This window comes from Eleutherodactylus coqui, chromosome 11 (genome assembly GCF_035609145.1).
Source record: "Eleutherodactylus coqui strain aEleCoq1 chromosome 11, aEleCoq1.hap1, whole genome shotgun sequence".
Taxonomy (NCBI): Eukaryota; Metazoa; Chordata; class Amphibia; order Anura; family Eleutherodactylidae; genus Eleutherodactylus; species Eleutherodactylus coqui.
The window spans coordinates 4,558,383-4,565,375 of NC_089847.1; positions in this window are offsets into that span (position 1 = coordinate 4,558,383).

Here is a 6,993-nt window from a genome sequence, read left to right on the forward strand (position 1 = left end):
CAGTGATGTCATCAGCAGGGGGCAGGGCTCTGGAGTAGTCATTACTGTAGTATAGGGTGAGCTGATGCCTCACACAGTGTAGTAATGATGCAGGGCGTGCAGTCCGGGCTACTCAGTATCACGGGGTCTGCACACACGTCACGCTTCCTACACGCTCCACCAAGTATGTGAATTTACATAGAAAACATCTCATCAGACATGAGAACCTTCTCCTCCTCCACAAGAGGAATTCAGGGGGTCACAGCGGAGAGTGAAGATCCGCGGATGCAGACAAAGAGCGATGTGTCTGATGTGGTGTGTCAGCCGCAGGCAGCAAAGTCTCACCGCACCAGCAGCATCTAGATGTACGGTTGTAGCAATTGTTAGCATGACAGGACAGCATGATAACTCGTGGTACTTCAATACATTGTAGCTATTGTAACACTATATATGTCAAGTTAACGGGTGCTACATCTGTAACTAGCGGTGCGGAGGCAACGGTCAGCTGCAGATACAATGTAGACCCTCCATGCCAGAGCCGCTTATAGACTTCTTCCTCTTCCTGCCGGAGCCGCTTATAGACTTCTTCCTCTTCCTGCTGGAGCCGCTTATGGACTTCTTCCCCTTCCTGGCAGAGCCGCTTATAGACTTCTTCCTCTTCCGGCCGGAGCCGCTTATAGACTTCTTCCTCTTCCTGCCGGAGCCGCTTATAGACTTCTTCCTCTTCCTGCTGGAGCCGCTTATAGACTTCTTCCCCTTCCTGCCGGAGCCGCTTGTAGACTTCTTTCCCTTCCTGGCAGAGCCGCTTATACACTTCTTTCTCTCAATGCCGGAGCCGCTTATAGACTTCTTCCTCTTCCTGCTGGAGCCGCTTATGGACTTCTTCCCCTTCCTGCCGGAGCAGCTTGTAGACTTCTTCCCCTTCCTGGCAGAGCCGCTTATAGACTTCTTCCCCTTCCTGGCAGAGCCGCTTATAGACTTCTTCCTCTTCCGGCCGGAGCCGCTTATAGACTTCTTCCTCTTCCGGCCGGAGCCGCTTATAGACTTCTTCCTCTTCCGGCCGGAGCCGCTTATAGACTTCTTCCTCTTCCGGCCGGAGCCGCTTATAGACTTCTTCCTCTTCCGGCCGGAGCCGCTTATAGACTTCTTCCTCTTCCGGCCGGAGCCGCTTATAGACTTCTTCCTCTTCCGGCCGGAGCCGCTTATAGACTTCTTCCTCTTCCGGCCGGAGCCGCTTATAGACTTCTTCCCCTTCCTGCCGGAGCCGCTTATAGACTTCTTCCCCTTCCTGCCGGAGCCGCTTGTAGACTTCTTTCTCTCCATGCCGGAGCCGCCTATAGACTTCTTCCCCTGCCTGCCGAAGCCGCCTATAGACTTCTTCCCCTTCCCGCCGAAGCCGCCTGTAGACTTCTTCCCCTTCCTGCCGAAGCCGCCTATAGACTTCTTCCCCTTCCTGCCGAAGCCGCCTATAGACTTCTTCCCCTTCCTGCCGAAGCCGCCTATAGACTTCTTCCCCTTCCTGCCGAAGCCGCCTATAGACTTCTTCCCCTTCCTGCCGAAGCCGCCTATAGACTTCTTCCCCTTCCTCCCGAAGCCGCCTATAGACTTCTTCCCCTTCCTGCCGAAGCCGCCTATAGACTTCTTCCCCTTCCTGCCGAAGCCGCCTATAGACTTCTTCCCCTTCCTGCCGGAGCCGCCTATAGACTTCTTCCCCTTCCTGCCGGAGCCGCCTATAGACTTCTTCCCCTTCCTGCCGGAGCCGCCTATAGACTTCTTTCCCTTCCTGCCGGAGCCGCCTATAGACTTCTTCCCCTTCCTGCCCGAGCTGCTCCTGCACTTCTGCTTCTCTTTTCTGCTGGATCCTCTTCTGTGTGACTCTGCCCATAACAATGCTTGCTGAACGGCTGCACATCTCTCGGTAGAGTGCAGCTGAGCGGTGACAGGCCCTCCGGGAGGAGTACGATCTGCCCCGTGAGGAATGAGCGCTGACTGATGGGCTTATTGTCACCGGCGGCCGCAGCGCCAACAGATTATCTACCTGAGTAAAGGGAGGCAGGAACGTAGAGATGTGACATCACCGTCATCCCCAGCGACACGACTAATACCCTCCACTACCGGTGGTAATTACCTGCCCCATGTCATGTGCCCACCTGCATCCGGGGCTGTGAGAGGTGGCTGCGTGCCCCCGAGCCTCACTGCGCCATCTGGCTCGGAGCGCTGAGAATATAATAATTCGGGGCCCTTTGTGTAATTTTTAGTAACACTTGGGCTTTGAAGAGAAATTCTGAGCGGGCCGCTGCGGCGGTAACAATGTACTCAGGAGGAGATCGCTGTGCTGAAGTTGGATTTTGACCTGCGAGGAGGCGGCGGAGGCGGCAGGCGGTGCGTTCAGCGGATCTAAGATAAATATTCTACCCAGTTAGTAAATACGCCGAGCAAATCAGATAATGAGATTTCCAGTGAGGACATGAAATGTTCCGCTACAATGTATCTGCTGGAATGGAAGGATGTTTACCCAGGAGATGGCATCACTCCCGTGTGTTACTGCACCGCGTGTTCACAGCAGGGCCGCCGCCACCGTGTGTTACTACACCGCGTGTTCACAGCAGGGCCGCCGCCACCGTGTGTTACTACACCGCATGTTCACAGCAGGGCCGCCTCCACCGTGTGTTACTGCACCGCGTGTTCACAGCAGGGCCGCCGCCACCGTGTGTTACTGCACCGCATGTTCACAGCAGGGTTGCAGCCACCGCGTGTTCACAGCAGGGCTGCCTCCACCGTGTGTTACTACACCGCATGTTCACAGCAGGGTTGCAGCCACCGCGTGTTCACAGCAGGGCTGCAGCCACCGTGTGTTACTACACCGCATGTTCACAGCAGGGTTGCAGCCACCGCGTGTTCACAGCAGGGCTGCAGCCACCGTGTGTTACTACACCGCATGTTCACAGCAGGGTTGCAGCCACCGCGTGTTCACAGCAGGGCTGCAGCCACCGTGTGTTACTACACCGCATGTTCACAGCAGGGTTGCAGCCACCGCGTGTTCACAGCAGGGCTGCAGCCACCGTGTGTTACTACACCGCATGTTCACAGCAGGGTTGCAGCCACCGCGTACAAGAAATGCACATGGGAAAAAAGGAAATGAAAACGAACCAATTGAAATCGATTGGCTCTATCCTCTGTGTACAGTGTGGGCAACCACGCCCGCGTGAAGGAGCCCTCAGTCTGAGTTTCTCGTCTTGCCTTCACCTGGGTAAACGCCACTTGAGGCCTCTTTTACACGAACGTCATTTTAGCGCTCCGATAGCTGTGCCAAATAATTGCGACTTTCAAAACGTAAAATCGTGTGAACGCAGAAAAGCCGTAACCAAGGCGCGGCTATTGTCCACGATGTTATCGTCCGTTCACATGCCTGCCGCGGTGAAATAACGACGCAGCCTGGAATCCTGCGGTTGGCAGAACAACTTTTGACTTAAATGCCTGAACTAGAAGCACCCGCCATTATTCAGCTGCGGCCACCGCTCTTAGACTCCTCCCCCTCCATTTACACGGAAGAGTCGCTGCGGATTTGCTTGTGGTGGAGTTTACTGATACAAAGGTACAAACATCAGTTCTGAACAGCGGGTGCAGCCAGAGCGGCATACGGGGGGCAGTATACACTGTGCAGCCAGAGCGGCATACCGGGGGCAGTATACACTGTGCAGCCAGAGCGGCATACCGGGGGCAGTATACACTGTGCAGCCAGAGCGGCATACGGGGGGCAGTATACACTGTGCAGCCAGAGCGGCATACGGGGGGCAGTATACACTGTGCAGCCAGAGCGGCATACGGGGGGCAGTATACACTGTGCAGCCAGAGCGGCATACCGGGGGCAGTATACACTGTGCAGCCAGAGCGGCATACGGGGGGCAGTATACACTGTGCAGCCAGAGTGGCATACCGGGGGCAGTATACACTGTGCAGCCAGAGCGGCATACGGGGGGCAGTATACACTGTGCAGCCAGAGCGGCATACCGGGGGCAGTATACACTGTGCAGCCAGAGCGGCATACTGGGGGCAGTATACACTGTGCAGCCAGAGCGGCGTACCGGGGGCAGTATACACTGTGCAGCCAGAGCGGCGTACCGGGGGCAGTATACACTGTGCAGCCAGAGCGGCATACCGGGGGCAGTATACACTGTGCAGCCAGAGCGCCATACCGGGGGCAGTATACACTGTGCAGCCAGAGCGCCGTACCGGGGGCAGTATACACTGTGCAGCCAGAGCGGCATACTGGGGGCAGTATACAGTATGTAGCCTTCTGATTGGCCCCCTACAGACTTCCATCTATGTGTAATTGAAGTCTGCGGGAGGCCCGGACCGCGACTCACGCCGCTCTGCCTACATTGTAACTAATGTCAGTGAATGCAGTCATGTTGCAATTCACAAGTTGCCACAACCGGACGACCACAATGTCACAATGCGACCACATTCAGTTACTTGTGATGCAGGCAGGGCCATGTGTACCTTGTAGTCAGGGTGGCCGTGTGGCTGAGGGCGCTGTCACTGAAGTCGGGGTGGCCGTGTGGCTGAGGGCGCTATCACTGAAGTCAGGGTGGCCGTGTGGCTGAGGGCGCTGTCACTGAAGTCGGGGTGGCCGTGTGGCTGAAGGCCCTGTCACTGAATTCAGGGTGGCCCTGTGGCTGATGGCGCTGTCACTGAAGTCAGGGTGGCCGTGTGGCTGAGGGCGCTGTTACTGAAGTCGGGGTGGCCGTGTGGATGAGGGCGCTGTCACTGAAGTCAGGGTGGCCGTGTGGCTGAGGGCCCTGTCACTGAAGTCAGGGTGGCCGTGTGGCTGAGGGCGCTGTCACTGAAGTCGGGGTGGCCGTGTGGCCGAGGGCGCTGTCACTGAAGTCAAGGTGGCTGTGTGGCCGAGGGCGCTGTCACTGAAGTCAGGGTGGCCGTGTGGCTGAGGGCGCTGTCACTGAAGTCAGGGTGGCCGTGTGGCTGAGGGCGCTGTCACTGAAGTCAAGGTGGCTGTGTAGCCGAGGGCGCTGTCACTGAAGTCAGGGTGGCCGTGTGGCTGAGGGCGCTGTCACTGAAGTCAGGGTGGCCGTGTGGCTGAGGGCGCTGTCACTGAAGTCAGGGTGGCCGTGTGGCCGAGGGCGCTGTCACTGAAGTCAGGGTGGCCGTGTGGCTGAGGGCGCTGTCACTGAAGTCAGTGTGGCCGTGTGGCTGAGGGCGCTGTCACTGAAGTCAGGGTGGCCGTGTGCCTGAGGGCGCTGTCACTGAAGTCAGGGTGGCCGTGTGGCCGAGGGCGCTGTCACTGAAGTCAGGGCGGCCGTGTGGCTGAGAGCGCTGTCACTGAAGTCAGGGCGGCCGTGTGGCTGAGAGCGCTGTCACTGAAGTCAGGGTGGCCGTGTGTCTGAGGGCGCTGTCACTGAAGTCAGTGTGGCCGTGTGGCTGAGGGCGCTGTCACTGAAGTCAGGGTGGCCGTGTGCCTGAGGGCGCTGTCACTGAAGTCAGGGTGGCCGTGTGGCTGAGGGCGCTGTCACTGAAGTCAGGGTGGCCGTGTGGCTGAGGGCGCTGTCACTGAAGTCGGGGTGGCCGTGTGGCCGAGGGCGCTGTCACTGAAGTCAAGGTGGCTGTGTGGCCGAGGGCGCTGTCACTGAAGTCAGGGTGGCCGTGTGGCTGAGGGCGCTGTCACTGAAGTCAGGGTGGCCGTGTGGCTGAGGGCGCTGTCACTGAAGTCAAGGTGGCTGTGTAGCCGAGGGCGCTGTCACTGAAGTCAGGGTGGCCGTGTGGCTGAGGGCGCTGTCACTGAAGTCAGGGTGGCCGTGTGGCTGAGGGCGCTGTCACTGAAGTCAGGGTGGCCGTGTGGCCGAGGGCGCTGTCACTGAAGTCAGGGTGGCCGTGTGGCTGAGGGCGCTGTCACTGAAGTCAGTGTGTGGCCGTGTGCCTGAGGGCGCTGTCACTGAAGTCAGGGTGGCCGTGTGGCCGAGGGCGCTGTCACTGAAGTCAGGGCGGCCGTGTGGCTGAGAGCGCTGTCACTGAAGTCAGGGCGGCCGTGTGGCTGAGAGCGCTGTCACTGAAGTCAGGGTGGCCGTGTGTCTGAGGGCGCTGTCACTGAAGTCAGTGTGGCCGTGTGGCTGAGGGCGCTGTCACTGAAGTCAGGGTGGCCGTGTGCCTGAGGGCGCTGTCACTGAAGTCAGGGTGGCCGTGTGGCTGTGTAGCAATTCCACCATAAATTTTGGTGCAAAGTTTTGGATGGTGCAGTAATTTGCCACATGTGGGCGCCCGAACCGCGACAAGACGCTGCGGAAAAATCTGCACCAAAATCCACATTTGTAAAAATGGCAAAATTCTGCCAGCGATTCCACTTCCAAATCTGACGGGCGTGAATTCTAATGCAGATTTTGGTTCGGAATTCTCCCCCCTCACTTGAAGAGATCTGCTGCTAGAGCTGACGCTCACCGGCGCTCGTCGGATTTACATTTCCATGGCGCAGTTCTTGTGCAGCGGTTTGCACAAGCGATCATTGAGACGATCACCTATGAACTGGTTGGCGTCCCTCGTTACGAGCGCGGATCTGCCGCTAACAAACAGAGAGTTTTGTGATTCAGAAATTTGCTCCGAGAAGTTGTCATTTACCCTCCGCCGCTCCTCCTCAGCAGGGGGTGACACTGAGCACAGGAGACCCCAGGGCAGGATGGGATGGAGTCCCAAGAGGTCTTCCCAGCGATGATCGCTCCTCTGCTTTTATACAAGAAGGGTCATTGCTGACTGAATGGAGGCGGAGCGTCCGGGATCGTTCCAGCCGCCTCTGTTCACAACGAACAGGCCGCCGTTCATAGATGATACCGCCTGTTCACACCGCGGATCCGGCGTTCAGTTTTATGCGCGTGTCAGAGAATCGGCAAGTGTTTTCACATCACATCGTACGGCATGCGAGTCCTTTCAGGTCCCATGGAAAAGGATGGGCAAGGCGATCTGAGGAGCGTCCAGAGAGAAAAAGCACAGCGATATTTATCTTTGTCG